Source organism: Eschrichtius robustus, chromosome 6, assembly GCF_028021215.1.
Source record: "Eschrichtius robustus isolate mEscRob2 chromosome 6, mEscRob2.pri, whole genome shotgun sequence".
NCBI classification, from domain to species: Eukaryota; Metazoa; Chordata; class Mammalia; order Artiodactyla; family Eschrichtiidae; genus Eschrichtius; species Eschrichtius robustus.
This window is the reverse complement of record NC_090829.1, coordinates 100,491,098-100,511,357: the sequence shown is the minus strand read 5'-3', so window position 1 is coordinate 100,511,357 and position 20,260 is coordinate 100,491,098. Positions and strand designations below refer to the sequence as shown.

Sequence of the window (20,260 nt, the reverse complement as noted above, 5' to 3'; positions counted from 1 at the left end):
AATCACACCCCATATCAGTGGGACAATTGCCAGCACACACTGAGGAAAGATGAGGCAGGCATCCATACCAAAAACAACCCTCACACCAAAAATACTACTTTTACACAGTCTACACAGGGATGCTCCCACATAGAAACAGCCCATCAAGACCACAGTAGAAAAAAAAAAAAAGACCACAGTAGATAAATGTTTCTCTTAAGTTCACAGAGTCAAAGAAATTTAAGTAAAATGAAAAAGTAGAGGAAATACTCTCAATTAAAAGAGAAATTCCCTGAAAGAACAATGAAACAGACCTCTCCAGTCTACCAGACCCCAAGTTCAAAAAGGAGACCCCAAGTTTAAAATAAAAAATTCTAAAGCTAAAAAAAGTTAAAGGAATTAAGAAATATTATCAAGAGAAATGCAGATCACTGTAACTAGAAGCCAGAAAATATAAAGAGAAACCAATCAAAATTAGACAACTCAATTCCAAGATAAAAACTGAGTTAAAGGCAATGAATAGCAGACTAAATAATGTGGAAGAATAAGTGATCTATAAGATAGAATAGTGGAAATCACCCAATCAGAACAGTAGACAGAAAGATCAATGAAAAAAAAATGAAAGCAACATACAAGATCTATGGGATAATACAAAGCCTGCCAACCTACACATAATAGGTACCCCAGAAGTAGAAGAAAGAGAGAAGGGGATTGAAAATGTATTTGAAAAAATTATGGTTGAAAACTTCCCAAACCTAAAGAAGGAAACAGATATCCAGGTACAGGAAACATAGAAGGTCGCAAACAATATGAACCCAAACAGACCCATACCAAGAGAGATCATAATTAAAATGCCAAAAGATAAAGAAAGGATTCTAAAGGTAGCAAGAAAAATACAAAGAGTCATATATAAGGGAATCCCCTTAAGGCTATCAGCTGATTTCTCTGCAGAAACTGTGCAGGCCAGAAATGAGTAGCATGATATATTCAAAGTCCTGAAAGGGAAAAACCTGCAACCTAGGATACTCAGCAAGATTATCATTTAGAATAGATAGAGAAACTAAGAATTTCTAAGACAAGCAAAAACTAAAAGAATACAGCAATATTAAATCTAACCTAAAAGAAATATTGAAAGGTCCTCTCTAAATAGAAAAGAAGCAAGAATCTGTAGGAAAGGGAAAACACAATAGAAAAGGCAAGTATATAAAAGGATTGAAGATCACTTAAATAAGCCATTATGTACATTAAAAAACAATCAAATTTTGTAAAAGTGATTATAACTACAATTAATAACAAAAGGATAAAAATGAAGATGTAAAGTAAAACATCAAAATCACAGAATGCAGGGGAGAGGAGTAAAAACCACAGATCTTTTAGAATGTGTTTGAACTTATATGACTATCAGTCTAAAGCAAGTAGATATGGTTATGGTTTAACATACTTGAAAAGCAGGGTAACCACAAATCAAAAATATGCAAGAGATTCCCAGGAACTAAAAAGAAAGGAACTAAAGCATAATACAAAAGAAAAACATCAAACCTCAGAAGGAAAAACAAAAAGAAGAAAAAAGGAACAAAGAAGAACTATGAAATCAACTGGAAAACAACGTTTAAAGTGGCAATAGATACACATTTATAAATAATTACTCTAAATGTGAATGGACTGAGTGCTCCAATCAAAAGAAACAGAGTGGCAGACTGGATAAAAAAAACAAGAATCTACAACATGCTGCCTACAAAAGACCCACTTTATGGTGAAAGACACACATAGATTGAAAGTGAGAGGATGGAAAAATATTTCATGCAAATGGAAATGACAAGAAAGCGGGAGTACCAATACTCATATTAGACAAAACAGACTTTAAAACAAAGTCCATAAAGAAAGACAAAGAAGGACACTATGTAATGTTAGAGAGATCAATACAAAAAAAGGATATTATACTCATTAACATATATACATTCAATATAGGAGCACCTAAATATATAAAACAAATACTTACAGACATAAAGGGTGAAATTGACAGGAATACAATTATGGTAGGTGTCTTTAATACAAACCTTTGATAGAAAGGGAGAGATCTTCCAGACAGACAATCAATAAGGCAAAAGAGATCCTAAATGACACAATAGAATAGCTGGATTTAACTGATATCTATAGGCTACTATGTACAAAAAGCCAGAATACACATTTTTTTCAAACACACATGGAACATTCTCTACGATTGATCTAGGATGCAAAGCAAGCCTCAACAAATTTAAGAGGATAAAAACTATTTCAAACATCTTTTTGACCACATCTGTATGATACTAGAAATCAACCACAGAAAGAAAAATGAGAAAAATACAATTTACATGGAGACTAACCTCCCGTGATTAAAAAGCCAATGGGTCAACGATGTAATCAAAGAGGAAATCAGAAAATACCTCAAGACAAAAGACAATGAAAACACAAACTTACAAAATCTATGGGATGCAGTGAAGGCAGTTCCAACAGGGAAGTTCATAGCAATATAGGCCTTCCTCAAGAAACAAGAAAAATCTCAAATAAAGAACCACACCTACCATCTAAAAGAATGAGAAAAAGAACAAACAAAGCTGAAAGTTAGCAGAAGGAAGTAAATAATAAAGATTAGAGAAAAAATACATAAAATAGAAATAAAAATAACAATAGAAAAGATCAATAAAACCAAGAGCTGGTTTCTTGAAAAAATAAACAAAATCAACAAACCTCTAGCCAGGCTTACCACGAAGAAAGAGAGAGGACCCAAATAAATAAGTAACGAAAGAGGAGAAATAATAACCGATACCACATAAATACCCAAAAAAATCATAAGAAAATATTACAAAAAGCTGTATGTCAACAAATTGGACAACCCAGAAGAAATGGACAAGTTTCTAGAAACATACAGCATGCCTAAACTGAGTCAAAAAGAAACATACAATTTGAACAGACCAATGACTAGACGTGAAATATCAACTGTAACTTTAAAAAACTCCCTGCAATCAAATGTCCATGGCTGGTTGGCTTCCCTGGGGAATTCTATCAAACATACAAATGAGAACTTATACCTATCCTTCTCAAACTATTACAAAAGACTGAAGAAGAGGTAACATTCCCAAAGTTGTTCTATGAAGCTACCATCATCCTGATACCAAAACCAAAGACACCACACAAACAGAAAATTACAGGCCAATATCTTTGATGAATATGCATGCAAAAATCTTCAACAAAATATCAGCAAACCAAATCCAACAATACATAAAAAGGATCATACACCATGATCAACTTGGGTACATTCCAGGATTGCAAGAAGAGTCCAACATATGGAAATCAACCAATGTGACATGCCACATTAACAAAAGACAAAAACCGTTTGATTATCTCAATAGATCAAGAAAAAGCATTTGATAAAATTCAATATCTATTCATGGTTAAAAAAAAAATGCACCAAAGTAACTATAAAGGGAACATATCTCAACATAATAGAAGCCACTTATGACAAACCCACAGCCAATATGATACTCAATGGTGAAAAGCTGAAAGCCTTCCTGCTAAATTCAGGAACAAAAAAGGATGCACACTTTTACCACTTCTATTCTACATAGTATTGGAAGTCCTAGCCACAGAAATAACACAAGAAAAAGAAATTAAAAGTGTCCAAATTGGAAGGGAAGGCATAAAATTGTCATTATATACAGATCACATGATATTCTATTTAGAAAACCCTAATGACTCCACACAAAACTTTTAGAATTAATAAATGAATTCAGTGAGGTGGCAGGATACAAGATTAATACACAGAAATCTGTTGTAGTTCTTTACACTAACCATGAAATATCAGAAAGAGAAAGTAAAAAAAAATAAATCCCTTTTAAAATTGCATCCAAAAAAAAAAACCTTGAATAAACCTCATCAAGTAGGTGAAAGACCTATATGCTAAGAACTATAAAACAATCTAAAGGAAACTGAGGATGATTTAAAGAAATGGAAATATATCCCATGCTCTTGGATTGGAAGAATTAATATTGTTAAAATGGCCATACTACCCAAAGCAATCTACAGACTTAATGCAATCCCTATCAAATTACCCATGACATTGTTCACAGAACTAGAACTAATAATCCTAAAATTTATATGGAACAACAAAAGACCAAGAATTGCCAAAGCAATCCTGAGGAAAAAGAACAAAGCTGGAGGCATAACCCTTCCAGACTTCAGACAATACTACAAAGCTACAGTAATCAACACTACGTGGTATTGGCACAAAAACAGAAATATGGATCAATGGAACAGAACAGACATCCAGAAATAACCCACACACCTACAATCAACTAATCAACAAAGGAGGCAAGAATATACAACGGAGAAAAGACAGTCTCTTCAGCAAGTGGTGTTGGGAAAGCAGGACAGCCACATGTAAATCAATGAAGTTAGAACACACCCTCACACCATACACGAAAATAAACTCAAACTGGCTTAAATACTTAAATATAAGACATGACAGCATAAAATTCCTGGAAGAGAACATAGGCAAAACATTCTCTGACACAAATCATACCAATGTTTTCTTACAACAGTCTCCCAAGGCAATAGAAATAAAAGCAAAAATAAACAAAGGGGACCTAGTCAACCTTATAAGCTCTTGCACAGCAAAGGAAAAACCATAAACAAAACAAAAAGAAAATGTACAAACTGTGAGAAAATATTTGTAAACAATATGACTGACAAGGGCTTAATTACAAAAATATATAAACAGCTCATACAACTCAATCACAAACAATCCAATCAAAAAATGGGCAGAAGACCTAAATAGACATTTCTCCAAAGAAGACATACAGATGGCCAACAGTCACATGAAAGATGCTCAACATCATTAATTATTAGAGAAATACAAATCAAAACTACAATGAGGTATCACCTCACACTGCTCAGAATGGCCATCATCAAAAATCTACAAACAATAAATGCTGGAGAGGGTGCAGAGAAAAGGGAAGCCTCCTACACGGTTGGTGGGGATGCAAATTGGTACAGCCACTATGGAGAACAGTATGGAGGCTCCTTAAACAGCTAAAAATGGAATTACCATATGATTCAGCAATCCCACTCCTAGGCATATATCTGGAGAAAACTATAATTCAAAAAGACACATGCACCACAATATTCATAGCAGCACTATTTACAATAGCTAAGACATGGAAGCAACCTAAACGTCTATCAACAGATGAATGGATAAAGAAGATGTGGTATATATACACAATGGAATACTACTCAGCCATAAAAAAAAATGAAATAATGCCATTTGCAGCAACATGGATGGACCTAGAGATTATCATTCTAAGTGAAGTAAGTCAGACAAAGAAAGACAAATATTGTATGATACCAGTTATATGTGGAATCTAAAAAAATGATACAAATGAACTTATTTAAAAAATAGATTCACAGATTTAGAAAACAAACTTATGGTTACCAAAGGGGAAATGTGAGCAGGCGGGGATAAATTAAGAGGTTGGGATTGACATATATACACTACTATATATAAAGTAGGTAATCAACAAGGACCTACCATGTAGCACAGAGAATTCTACTCAATATTCTGTAATAACCTAAATGGGAAAAGAATCTGAAAAAGGACAGATATATGTATATGTATAGCTGAATCAATTTGCTGTACATCTGAAACTAAAACAACATTGAAATCAATTATACTCCAATATAAAATAAAAATTTTTTAATTAAATAAATAAATGTTATCCAAAACAAAACAAAAAAACTACAATGAGGTACTACCTCACACCAGTCAGAATGGCCATGTCTACGAATTACAAATGCTGGAGATGGTGCAGAGAGAAGGGAACCTTCCTACACTGTTGGTGGGAATGTAAATTGGTGCAGCCACTACAGAAAACAGTTTGGAGGTTCCTTAAAAAAACTAGAGTTGCCATATGATCCAGCATCCCACTCCTGGACATATATCTGAAGAAAGCTGTAATTCAAAAAGATACATGCACCTCAAATTTCATTACAGCACAACTTACAGTAGCCAATGCATGGAAGCAACTTAATGTCCATCAACAGATGAATGGATAAAGAAGATGTGGTATGTGTATATATATACACATACACACACAATAGAATATTACACAACCATATAAAGAATGAAATAATGCCATTTACAGCAACATGGATGGGCCTAGAGATTATCATACTAAGTGAAGTGAGTCAGAAAGAGAAAGACAAATACCATGTGCTGTCACTTATATGTACAACTAAAATAAGACACAAATGAACTTATTTATGAAACAGAAACAGACTCACAGACATAGAAAATAAACTTATGGTTATCAAAGGGTGAATGGGGGAGGGATAAATTAGGAGTATGGGGGTTAAGAGATACACACCACTATATATAAAATAGATAAACAACAAGGATTTATTGTACAGCACTGGGAACTACATTTTGTATCTTGTAATAACACATAATGGAAAAATATCTGAAAAAAAAACACTTTGCTGTACACATGAAACTAATGCAGTGTTGTAAATCAACTATACTTCAATAAAAAAAAATAATAAAGAACTAGGGATATAAGGTACAATATGATAAATATAATGAACACTGCTGTACATTATATATGAAAGTTATTAAGAGAGTAAATCCCAAGAATTCTTATCCCAGGAAAATAATTTTTTCCTATTTCTTTAATTTTTTAATCTATATCTGATGACAGATGTTCACTAAATTTACAGTGATAAACTTTTCATGATGCATGTAAGACAAGTCATTATGCTGTACACCTTAAACTTATACATTGTTATATGTCAAGTATATCTCAATAAAACTGGAAGAAAAAAATCTACAGTTGAGCTTCTCTAGTGATATTTTTATTTCTATTATTGTACTTTTCAATTCCAGAATTTCCATTTGGTTGTCTTTTATACTTTATCTCTTTATTGATAGTCTCTATTTGATGCAACATTGTCATCGTACCTTCTGTTACTTATTTAATTCTGGTTTCCTTTAGTTCTGTAAGCCTATTTATCATGGTTAATTTTAAGTCTTTTTCTGTTAAATTCAACATCTGATTGGTCTCACAGGCAATTTTGTTCCCTGGTAATTTTCTAATATATAGGTCACACATTTTGTCTGTGTCATATTTTTTTTTGTTGTGAGAACCCAGCCTTTAAGATGATATATCATAGCAACTCTGGATACTCACTCATCCTTGGGTCTTGCTATATCCTTGTTTATTTGTTTAGTGCTGGGTGGATATTTTTTGTGAAATCTGTTTCCCTTTCAGTGTAAATCCTCTGATGTTGCTCTCCAGAGGGTGCAGCATGAACACAGTCACCTGGGATAACCATGGTTTTAGTAGAGCTTCTTTTATCTCTTTCTTTGATCATTCCCAGCTGTCAGTCTCCACTAACTGCCAGTGACTTTTCCATTGTTTTTGACAATGTCCTGACAATAAGTTGTTTCAGACTCACAACCAATTAAATTTGGGCCTCTTTGAAAGATGATTTTGAGGACAATATTTGAGGTTTTTTTCTATTCCCAGTCAGGCTTCTCCCTGATGTTTTCCTCCCTGAATTATTCAGGGCAAACCAGCTGGCTGAAAATTTAACCAATAATTCCACCAATTTCCCCCAAATCTCCTTTCACCAAAATGTTCATGATTTTTGAAAGTACCCAATGATTGAATTTCTCTATATTCTTCTTCAAATAAAGTTGATTCCTTTGGGAAGACCTTTGGAGGGCTCAGGTTTTAAGGCTTTTCTTTCCTCCTGGGCAAAATCTCTAAGACTCAGCTCCCAGACAAGGGGGTAGTGACAGTTGCCCACTTCTATGTGACACCTCTGCTTTAGAAGCAGGTCACTGGGTGGGGGGGATGAATTGGGAGATTGGGATTGACATATATACACTAATATGTATAAAATAGATAACTAATAAAAATAATAAAATTTTAAAAATTAAAAAATTAAAGAAGTAGGTCATGGGGTAGGTGCTGTAGCCTCCGGTTTTCTCAGCTTGCCCCTCCCAGTCTGGAACAACTGCCTTACAAACAAATGCGGGCCAAGGGTGATTGGGGCCCAGTATTTTTGCTGTGCCATGCTGAAGGCAGCACTTCTACCCTATGCATGGGGGCTGGGTAGAAGAAGTGGTCCCCAAACTCTTGACCATACCTACCTAAAACTTAGCTTCTGCAAAATATAGCTGGGGGAGATGAGAAAAGCTGTAGGCCTGGCCTCCTGGAAAAGTAACATAAACCTCTATGAGGGTTATGGGGAGCAGGGCAGTGGGAGTTCTGTGCTCTTGGTTGCACCTGTGTAGAGTGGACATTTCACACCGAACCAGGAAGGCAGAGGAAGAGACTAGGTTATGATTCAAATGCTATAGACTCACACTATTATTATCAAGAAGAAAAAATTTTCTGTTTGCAGATGACATGATCTTGTATAGAGAAACTTCTAAACATTCCCTTAATAAACTGTTAGAACTAAGCAACAATTCAGTAATGTTGTAGGATACCAAATCAGCATACGAAAAACAGTTGCATTTCTATACATTAACAACAAACTATTTTAAAGAGAAGTAAAGAGAATAATAGTATTTATAATAATATGAAAACAATAAAATAATCAAGAATAAATTTAACCATGGAGGTAAAAGGTTTATACACTGAAAACAATAAGACACTGATGAAATAATTTGAAGACACAGATAAATGAAAATGTATCTCATGTTCATAGACTGGAAGAATTAAAACTGTTTGAATATCTATACAGTACTACCCAAAGCCATTTATAGAGTCAGTGTAATCTTATAAAAATTCAATTGGAAATACATTCAGAGGAACCAAGATGGAAGAGTAGAAGGACGTGCACTCACTCCCTCTTGTGAGAACACCAGAATCACAACTAGCTGCTGGACAATCATCGACAGGAAGACACTGGAACTCACCAAAAAAGATACCCCACATCCAAAGACAAAAGAGAAGCCACAATGAGATGGTAGGAGGGGCGCAATCACAGTAAAAACAAATCCCATAACTGGTGGGTGGGTGACTCACAGACCGGAGGACACTTATACCACAGAAGTCCACTCACTGGAGTGAAGGTTCTGAGACCCACATCAGGCTTCCTAACCTGGGGGTCCAGCAACAGGAGGAGGAATTCCTAGAGAATCAGACTTTGAAGTCTAGTGGGATTTGATTGCAGGACTTCGACAGGACTGGGGGAAACAGAGACTCCACACTTGGAGGGCATACACAAAATAGTGTGTGCACTGGGACCCAGGGGAAGGAGCAGTAACCCCAGGGGAGACTGAACCAGACCTACCTGCTAGTGTTGGAGGGTCTCCTGCAGAGGCGGGGGGTGGCTGTGGCTCACCATGCGGACAAGGTCACTGGCAGCAGAAGTTCTGGGAACTACTCCTTGTGTGAGCCCTCCCAGAGTCCGTCATTAGCCCCACAAAAGAGTCCAGGTAAGTTCCAGTGTTGGGTTGCCTCAGGCCAAACAACCAACAAGGAGGGAACCCAGCCCCACCCATGAGCAGTCAAGCGGATTAAAGTTTTACTGAGCTCTGCCCACCAAAGCAACAGTCAGCTCTACCCACCACCAGTCCCTCCCATCAGGAAACTTGCACAAGCCCCTTAGATAGCATCATCCACCAGAGGGCAGACAGCAGAAGCAAGAAGAACTACAATCCTTCAGCCTGTGGAACAAAAACCACATTCACAAAAAGATAGACAAGATGAAAAGGCAGAGGGCTAGGTACCAGATAAAGGAACAAGATGAAAACCCCAGAAAAACGAAATAAAGTGGAGACAGGCAACCTTCCAGAAAAAGAATTCAGAATAATGATAGTGAAGATGATCCAGGAACTTGGAAAAACAATGGAGGCAAAGATTGAGAAGATGCAAGAAATGTTTAACAAAGACCTAGAATAATTAAAGAACAAACAAACAGAGATGAACAATACAATAACTGAAATGAAAACTACAGTAGAATGAATCAATAGCAGAATAACTAAGACAGAAGAACGGATAAGTGACCTGGAAGACAGAATGATGGAATTCACCGCTGTGGAACAAAATAAAGAAAAAAGAATGAAAAGAAATGAAGAAAGCCTAAGAGACCTCTGGGGCAACATTAAACGCAACAACATTCGCATTATAGTGGTCCCAAGAGGAGAAGAGACAGAGAAAGTACCCGAGAAAATATTTGAGGCGATTAGAGTCGAAAACTTCCCTAACATGGGAAAGGAAATACCCACCCAAGTCCAGGAAGCATAGAGAGTCCCATACAGGATAAACCCAAGAAGGAACACACCGAGACACATAGTAATCAAATTGGCAAAAATTAAAGACAAAGAAAAATTATTGAAAGCAGAAAGGGAAAAATGACAAATAACATACAAGGAACTCCCATAAAGGTAACAGATGATTTCTCAGCAGAAACTCTACAAACCAGAAGGGAGTGGCATGATATACTTGAAGTGATGAAAGGGAAGAACCTACAACCACGATTACTCTACCCAGCAAGGCTCTCATTCAGATTCGATGGAGAAATCAAAAGCTTTACAGACAAGCAAAAGTTAAGAGAATTCGGCACCAGCAAACCAGTTCTACAACAAATGCTAAAGGAACTTCTCTAAGTGGGAAACACAAGAGAAGAAAAGGACCTAAAAAAACAAACCCAAAACAATAAAGAAAATGGTCATAGGAACATACATATTGATAATTACCTTAAACGTGAATGGATTAAATGCTCCAACAAAAAGACACAGGCTTGCTGAATGGATACAAAAACAAGACCCATATATGTGCTGTCTACAAGAGACCCACTTTAGACCTAGGGACACATACAGACTGAAAGTGAGGGGATGGAAAAAGATATTCCATGCAAATGGAAATCAAAAGAAAGCTGGAGTAACAATACTCATATCAGATAAAATAGACTTTAAAATAAAGACTGTTACAAGAGACAGGGGAGGACACTACATAATGATCAAGGGATCAATCCAAGAAGAAGATATAACAATTATAAATATATATGCACCCAACATAGGAGCACCTCAATACATAAGGCAACTGCTAACAGCTATAAAAGAGGAAATTGACAGTAACACAGTAATAGTGGGGGACTTTAACAGCTCACTTACACCAATGGACAGATCATCCAAAATAAAAATATAAAGGAAACAGAAGTTTTAAATGACACAATAGACCAGACAGATTGAATTGATATTTATAGGACATTCCATCTAAAAACAGCAGATTACACTTTCTTCTCAAGTGTGCACGGAACATTCTCCAGGATAGATCACATCTTGGGTCACAAATGAAGCCTCAGTAAATTTAAGAAAATTGAAATCATATCAAGCATCTTTTCTGACCAGAGTGCTATGAGATTAGAAATGAATTACAGGGAAAAAAACGTAAAAAACACAAACACATGGAGGCTAAACAATACGTTACTAAATAACCAAGAGATCACTGAAGAAATCAAAGAGGAAATCAAAAAATACCTAGAGACAAATGACAATGAAAACACGACGACCCAAAACCTATGGGATGCAGCAAAAGCAGTTCTAAGAGGGAAGTTTATAGCTATACAAGCCTACCTAAAGAAACAAGAAAAATCTCAAGTAAACAATCTAACCTTACACCTAAATAAACTAGAGAAAGAAGAACAAACAAAACCCAAAGTTAGCAGAAGGAAAGAAATCATAAAGATCAGAGCAGAAATAAATGAAATAGAAACAAAGAAAACAATAGCAAAGATCAATAAAACTAAAAGCTGGTTCTTTGAGAAGATAAACAAAATTGATAAGCCATTAGCCAGACTCATCAAGAAAAAGAGGGAGAGGACTCAAATCAATAAAATCAGAAATGAAAAAGGAGAAGTTACAACAGACACCGCAGAAATACAAAGCATCCTAAGAGACTACTACAAGCAACTTTATGCCAATAAAATGGACAACCTGGAAGAAACAGACAAATTCTTAGAAAGGTATAACCTTCCAAGACTGAACCAGGAAGAAACAGAAAATATGGACAGACCAATCACAAGTAATGAAATTGAAACTGTGATTAAAAATCTTCCAACAAACAAAAGTCCAGGACCAGATGGCTTCACAGGTGAATTCTATCAAACATTTAGAGAAGAGCTAACACCTATCCTTCTCAAACTCTTCCAAAAATTTGCAGAGGAAGGAACACTCCCAAACTCATTCTATGAGGCCACCATCACCCTGATACCAAAACCAGAAAAAGATACTACAAAAAAAGAAAATTACAGACCAATATCACTGATGAATATAGATGCAAAAATCCTCAACAAAATACTAGCAAACAGAATCCAACAACACATTAAAAGGATCATACACCACGATCAAGTGGGATTTATCCCAGGGATGCAAGGATTCTTCAATATATGCAAATCAATCAATGTGATACACCATATTAACAAACTGAAGAATAAAAACCATATGATCATCTCAATAGATGCAGAAAAAGCTTTTGACAAAATTCAACACCTATTTATGATAAAAACTTTCCAGAAAGTGGGCATAGAGGGAACCTACCTCAACATAATAAAGGCCATATATAACAAACCCACAGCAAACATCATTCTCAATGGTGAAAAACTGAAAGCATTTCCTCTAAGATCAGGAACAAGACAAGGATGTCCACTCTCCCCACTATTATTCAACATAGTTCTGGAAGTCCTAGCCACAGCAATCAGAGAAGAAAAAGAAATAAAAGGAATACAAATTGGAAAAGAAGAAGTAAAACTGTCACTGTTTGCAGATGACATGATACTATACACAGAGAATCCTAAAACTGCCACCAGAAAACTGCTAGAGCTAATTAATGAATATGGTAAAGTTGCAGGATACAAAATTAATGCACAGAAATCTCTTGCATTCCTATACACTAATGATGAAAAATCTGAAAGGGAAATTAAGGAAACACTCCCATTTACCACTGCAACAAAAAGAATAAAATACTTAGGAATAAACCTACCTAGAGAGACAAAAGACCTGTATGCAGAAAACTATAAGACACTGATGAAAGAAATTAAAGATGATACCAACAGATGGAGAGATATACCATGTTCTTGGATTGGAAGGATCAACATTGTGAAAATGACTATACTACCCAAAGCAATCTACAGATTCAATGCAATCCCTATCAAATTACCAATGGCATTTTTTATGGAACTAGAACAAAAAATCTTAAAATTTGTATGGAGACACAAAAGACCCCGAATAGCCAAAGCAGTCTTGAGGGAAAAAAACGGAGCTGGAGGAATCAGACTCCCTGAGTTCAGACTATACTACAAAGCTACAGTAATCAAGACAATATGGTACTGGCACAAAAACAGAAACATAGATCAATGGAACAAGATAGAAAGCCCAGAGATAAACCCACGCACCTATGGTCAACTAATCTATGACAAAGGAGGCAAAGATATACAATGGAGAAAAGACAGTCTCTTCAAAAAGTGGTGCTGGGAAAACTGGACAGCTATATGTAAAAGAATGAAATTAGAATACTCCCTAACACCATACACAAAAATAAACTCAAAATGGATTAGAGACCCAAATGTAAGACTGGACACTATAAAACTCTTAGAGGAAAACATAGGAAGAACACTCTTTGACATAAATCACAGCAAGATCTTTTTTGATCCGCCTCCTAGAGTAATGGAAATAAAAACAAAAATAAACAAATGAGACCTAATGAAACTTCAAAGCTTTTGCACAGCAAAGGAATCCATAAACAAGACGAAAAGACAACCCTCAAAATGGGAGAAAATATTTGCAAACGAGTCAACGGACAAAGGATTAATCTCCAAAATATATAAACAGCTCATGCAGCTCAATATTAAAGAAACAAACCCCCCAATCCAAAAACGGGCAGAAGACCTAAATAGACATTTCTCCAAAGAAGACATACAGATGGCCAAGAAGCACATGAAAAGCTGCTCAACATCACTAATTATTAGAGAAATGCAAATCAAAACTACAATGAGGTATCACCTCACACCAGTTAGAATGGGCATCATCAGAAAATCTACAAACAACAAATGCTGGAGAGGGTGTGGAGAAAAGGGAACCCTCTTGCACTGTTGGTGGGAATGTAAATTGATACAGCCACTATGGAGAACAGTATGGAGGTTCCTTAAAAAACTAAAAATAGAATTACCCTATGACCCAGCAATCCCACTACTGGGCATATACCCAGAGAAAACCATAATTCAAAAAGACACATGCACCCCAATGTTCATTGCAGCACTATTTACAATAGCCAGGACATGGAAGCAACCTAAATGCCCATCAACAGATGAATGGCTAAAGAAGTTGTGGTACATATATACAATGGAATATTACTCAGCCATAAAAAGGAACGAAATTGAGTCATTTGTTGAGACGTGGATGGATCTAGAGTCTGTCATACAGAGTGAAGTAAGTCAGAAAGAGAAAAACAAATATCATATATTTACACCTATATGTGGAACCTAGAAAAATGGTACAGATGAACCCGTCTGCAGGGCAGAAATTGAGACACAGATGTGGAGAACAAAGGTATGGACACCAAGGGGGGAAAGTGGCCGGGTGGGGGGGGCGTGAGGGTGTGCTGAATTGGGCGATTGGGATTGACATGTATACACTGATGTGTATAAAATTGATGACTAATAAGAACCTGCTGTATAAACAAATAAATAAAATTCAAAAATTAAAAAAAAACCTGTAACAAGAGACAATGAAAGACATTACATAATGTTCAAGGGATCAATCCAATAAGAGGATATAAGAATTGTAAATATATATGCACTCAACATAGGAGCACCTAAATACATAAAGCAAATATTAGCAGACATAAAGGGAGAAATTGACAGTAATATGATAAGAGTAGGGGACTTTAACACCCCACCTAAATCAATGGACAGATCATTCAGACAGAAAATCAGTAAGGAAACACTGGTCTTCAATAGCACATTAGATGAAATGGACTTAATAAAATCTATATAAAACATTCCATCCCTAAGCAGGAGAATACACATTCTTTTCAAGTGCACATGGAACATTCTCCAGGATAGAACACATGTTAGGCTACAAAATAAGTCTCAATAAATTTAGGAAGACTTAAATCATACCAAGCATCCTTTCCAACCACAAGGCTGAGACAGGATATCGGTAAGAAAAAAACTGCAAAGTGTACAAACATGTGGAGGCTGGACAATATGCTACTAAACAACCAATAGATCACTGAAGAAATTTCAAAAATACCTGAAGAAAAATGTAAATGGTGATACAAAGATCCAAAATTTATGGCAAACAGCATAAGCAGTTCTAAGAGGGAAGTGTATAGCAATACAAGCCCACCTCAGGAAACATAAAAGTCTCAAAAAAAACCAACCTAACCTTACACCAAAAGGAACTAGAAAAAGAAGAACAAACAAAACCCAAAGCTAGTAGAAGGAAGAAATCATAAAGATCAGAGCAGATATACATAAAATGGAGATTTAAAAAACAGCAGAAGAGACAAATGAAACTAAGAGCTGGATCATTGAAAATATAAACAAAACTGATGAACCTTTAGCCAGATTCATCAAGAAAAAAAAGAGATGGCCCAAATCAATAAAATCAGAAATGAAAAAGAAGTTAAAATTGATATCAAAGAAATACAAAGGGAGTACTACCAACAATTATATGCCATAAAATGGACAACCTAGAAAAAATGTACAAATTCCTAGAAATGTACAATCTCCCAAGACTGAACCAGGGCGAAATAGAAAATATGAACAGACCAATTACCAGTAATGAAATTGAATGAGTAATCAAGAGAACCCAACAAACAAAAGTCTAGGACAAGAAACCTTCACAGGTGAATTCTACCAAATATTTAGAGAATAGTTAATACCTATCTTCTCAAATTATTCTAAAAATTACAAGGGAAGGAATATTTCCAAACTCATTCTACGAAGCCAGCATCACCCTGATACCAAAATAAGACAAAGATATCACACGAAAAAGGAAAATTACAGGACAATATCACTAAGGAACACAGATACAAAAATCCTCAACAAAATATTAGCACATCAAATCCAACAATACATTAAAATTATCATACACCATGATCAAGTGGGATTTATCCCAGGGATGCAGGTATGGTTCAATATCCACAAATCAATGTGATACACCACATCAACAAATTGATGAAAAATCATATGGTCATTTCAATAGATACCAAAAAATATTCAACTTTCATTTATGATAAAAACTTTCAACAAAGTGGGTATAGAGGGAACTTACATCAACATAATAAAGGCCATATACGACAAGCTCACAGATAACATCATACTCAATGGTTAAAAGCTAAAAACATTTCCTCTAAGATCAAGAACAAGATAAGGATGCCCATTCTCCCCACTGTTATTCACAATTGTATTGGAAGTCCTAGTCACAGCAATAAAGAAAAGGAAATAAGAGAAACCCAAATTGGAAAGAAAAAAGTTGTCACTGTTTGCAGGTGACATGATACTATACATAAAAAAATCCTCAAGACACCACCAAAAACTACTAGAACTGATCGATAAATTCAGTAAAATTACAGGATACATAATTAATACACAGAAATCCATTGCATTTCTGTACACTAACAACAAACTTAAGAGAAATTAAGGAAATAATCTCGCTTACAATTGCATCAAAAAGAATAAAGTACCTAGGAATAAATCTAACTAAAGAAGTAAAAGACCTGTCCTCAGAAAACTATGAGACACTGATGAATTAAATTGAAATCAATGCAAATAGATGGAAAGATATACCATGTTCATGGATTGAAAGAATTAATATTGTTAAAACATCATACTCCCCAAGGCAATCTATAGATTCAATGCAATCCCTATCAAAATACCAATGGCTTTTTTTTCACAGAACTAGAACAAATAATTCTAAAATTTGTATGGAAACACAAAAGATTCCAAGTAGTCAAAACAATCTTGAGAAAGAATGAATCTTGAGGTATCATGCTCCCTAATTTCAAACTATACTATAAAGCTACCACAGTCTAAAAAGTAGGCTACTGGCACAAAAACAGATGCATATATCAACGGAATAGAATAGAGGGACCAGAAATGAACCCACAGTTATATGGGTAATTAATCTACAACAAAGGAGGCAAGAATATATAATCGTGGTGCTAAACTCTCTCCATGTTTCTAATATTTTTAATAGTGGGCTTTTTTTAAATTGTTCTCATCACAAAAATGCAGCGTCCTTGGGGTAGGGACTCAGCCCCTTGACTGCCACTTCCCAGGTGTCCTTTATCATTTTGATGGGATTCTTTGGTCTGCAGAAAATACTCTGTCTTGGCATGCTTCTAAACTGTAAGATTTGGGTTGTTTTGTATTTTGTTTATGTTTACATGCATCTTGTATTTCCCTGTAAACTAAATAAAGTTTTTGCCTTTTTAAAAAACAATAAAGATGCTGCTTTTTTTTTCAGCTTCAGACTAGAAAATACTGAAGATTCTCTTGGATAAAGAAATTATATTCCCTGAAAATTATTAACTCCTCCTTGAAGGTGAAACTTTGTCTTTTGCGGTTTTGTTGGTGGTATTAAATTATAAAAGGCTTAAGTTCTCAATAAGAGCAGCCATTGTTATTGTTACTGAGTTCATTTGTAGTTGGAAGCTCTTACAACATTTTACAAGAGAAGGAGAACAAGAAATATTTGTTGACTAATTTATTGTGGTTTGATGGTGCCAGGAGGAATTCAAGCCAACAGCAATTCAAGGTCCTTCATTAGAGAAGCCATACCATTTTTTTTTTTTTTTTTTTTTTTGCTGTTTATACTGGTTTAATCCATGTCAAATGTAGTTTACAAAGGGAAAGGATAAGTACCTTTGTATAGAATATGCAGACACAGCATCACACCATGGGGCCCACAAGAAGGGCAGGGGAGACAACACTTTTCCCTGGGAACAGCAGTCTAATCCCAGGAAAGGTTCTCTGCAGAAGGCTGGGTAGCTAGGAGCACCCTCATCCAGCCCCAATCTCAGCCCCTGCTTCAGCTCGGTTCCCATTTCCTGTGCCTCCCCCAACTCCTTATGAAGAGCCCCAGGAGCTAAGACTAAGGAGAGGATCATGTCCCTTGGGGCACATGCCCCACGTCTGGGAGAAGAAATATACACCACTGAACACCGAGCACATGGGAGAGGGAAGAGAACCACGGGAGAGGGAGAGGGAGAGGGAGAAGCAGGCACCCCAAGAGGTGGATGGGCCGAGCCCCCAGCCAGCCCTGAAGGAGGCACTGCTTCCAGGTGTTCTTAACAAAAGAAGAAAATCATACAACCAAAGGGGAAGGGACGGGGTAGAGGGTGAGGAGTTGTCCCATTTATACACAACATTGTAAAGATACACGGTCTATATTACATGTGCTTCAGTCTGGTGTTTGCATGTCTGTCTGTCCGTCTGTCAGTTGGCGGGGGGCTGGATCTCAGGAGACTTGCCTGGCTACTCCCCCTACCCCCACCTCCCTGCCCCACCCTGGGAACGGAACCTGGAACAGGTATGGTCCCCAATCTTGGTGGGAGCCAGCAGGCAGGGCCTGGGCCTCAGCCTCCACTCTGGCTCGAGTCCTGTGTGTGTGCGTTCATGTGTGTGCATGTATGTACATGGGGAACCTGTGTGCAAGTATGTACCTGTGTACAAGGGGGGGGTCACGTCACAGGCGGGGCAGGTGGGGCGCTCGAGGCAAGGGCTGCCTGGGGCGGCTAGCTCACAAGTAGATTCTCCGCAGGTCTCCGGGCGCTGTGATGGTGTTGCACTGAGGGCAGAGCTTCCTGGCACCCAGGGTCCGCAGCCAGCACTCCTCACAGTGCACATGCCAACACTGGATGGACGTTAGGGGCATCGAGTATGAGTCCATGCAGATGAGGCACTTGTAACGGTCCCCACGGGATAGCTGCCGCTCAAGTTCCCTGACCCGAGCCTTCAGGGCCTCAAACGTGGTCACAGCTGAATCGTCGGTGATTTTCTCGATGTCACTGTTCTTGCAGGTCTTCTGCATGGTCTCCTGCTTGCTGCTGTCACCGTTGCTGGTAGATGGCATCTCGTCACTGGCCCATTTAGAGAACTCAGGTGTGATGCGTGTGCTGGGAGGGCCACCATTTAGGACTGCGCCCCGGAGTGCCTCTCTCTCCTGGGCTTCACGGGGCTCCTCGCCTGTGCAGGGGATGACGTCGGCCTCCGTGTATTGCGGTTTCCCATACTCCAGAGTGTCATCCCCATCCACATCCAAGTCAGCATCACTGTCCGAATTCTCTTCGCCGCTGCACGTGACGAAGCCAGAGCCTCGGAAACCACCTTGCAGGAGAGTGGTGGCCCGGACCCGCTTCTGCCCGCACCACTCATACTCCTCAAAGCGGTTGCTGTTCTCATGCTCGACGTCCACGGCCTCATCCTCAGCCATGCAGGAGCCTTCCCTCTGCTCTTCATCTTGCTTCCTCCGTTTCATTTTCCCAATCCCAGCATTCAGTCGGGTCTGCCGGTTGGCTCGCACTCGCAAGAAGGTCTACTTCCTCCCTCCCGCCGGCCCCCATGCTCCGCCGGCCGCTCCGGGCCCTCGGCATAGCTGCTGGAGGCTGCTCTAGCGGGACCCCGTGGCCGCCGCGCGGTGCCGCCCCAGCCCCGGCCATCAGCGCTGTGGACCCCGCGGCCGCCCGGCCGGCGAGGGCGGCGATGCGGGCGGATTCCCCCCGGGCTGCCCGGCGGCGGCGGCGGCGGCGGCACCTCAGCTCCCAGCGGCGGCGGCGGCCATGTTGGCCTTGATCACGTGACTCGCCCAAGCCATACCATTTTAAAGCTGAAGAGTGTAGAGATCCTTTATGAAATAAACCTCTGATATAAATTATCTGGGGACAGAGCACTAGAGTGATTTGCCTGAGATTGGCTTGTTGCTGTTTTTTCCAATAAAAGGATTGGTTATCAGCCTGATGGAGAGATTTTCTACGTCTCTTTGTTTCATATAATGAAAGTGCAATTCTTGAAGGATAAACTCAGCCCTCCTTGCTAATGATGTCTCTGGACCAAAGGGCTACCTCAATACAAACTCTTTTCTCATTCTGTCACACCTTTACGGGAAATCCCTGTTTCCTAATAATGTCCATTGTGCATTGCTTGCAAATGAAACAAAACTCATTTGCAGCTATGGAACTTATCCAATTCCCAGTCTCTAAGGGCCAAACTTTTAATAAAGTCTCCAGTG

The 20,260-nt window shown here is 37.8% G+C and overlaps 1 pseudogene; it reads right to left on the bottom strand.

Moving 5' to 3' along the window:
• Positions 1-18,655: 18,655 nt before the first annotated feature.
• On the bottom strand, positions 18,656-19,640 carry LOC137765793 (E3 ubiquitin-protein ligase RNF220 pseudogene; annotated as a pseudogene).
• Between the last annotated feature and the right edge of the window lie 620 nt (positions 19,641-20,260).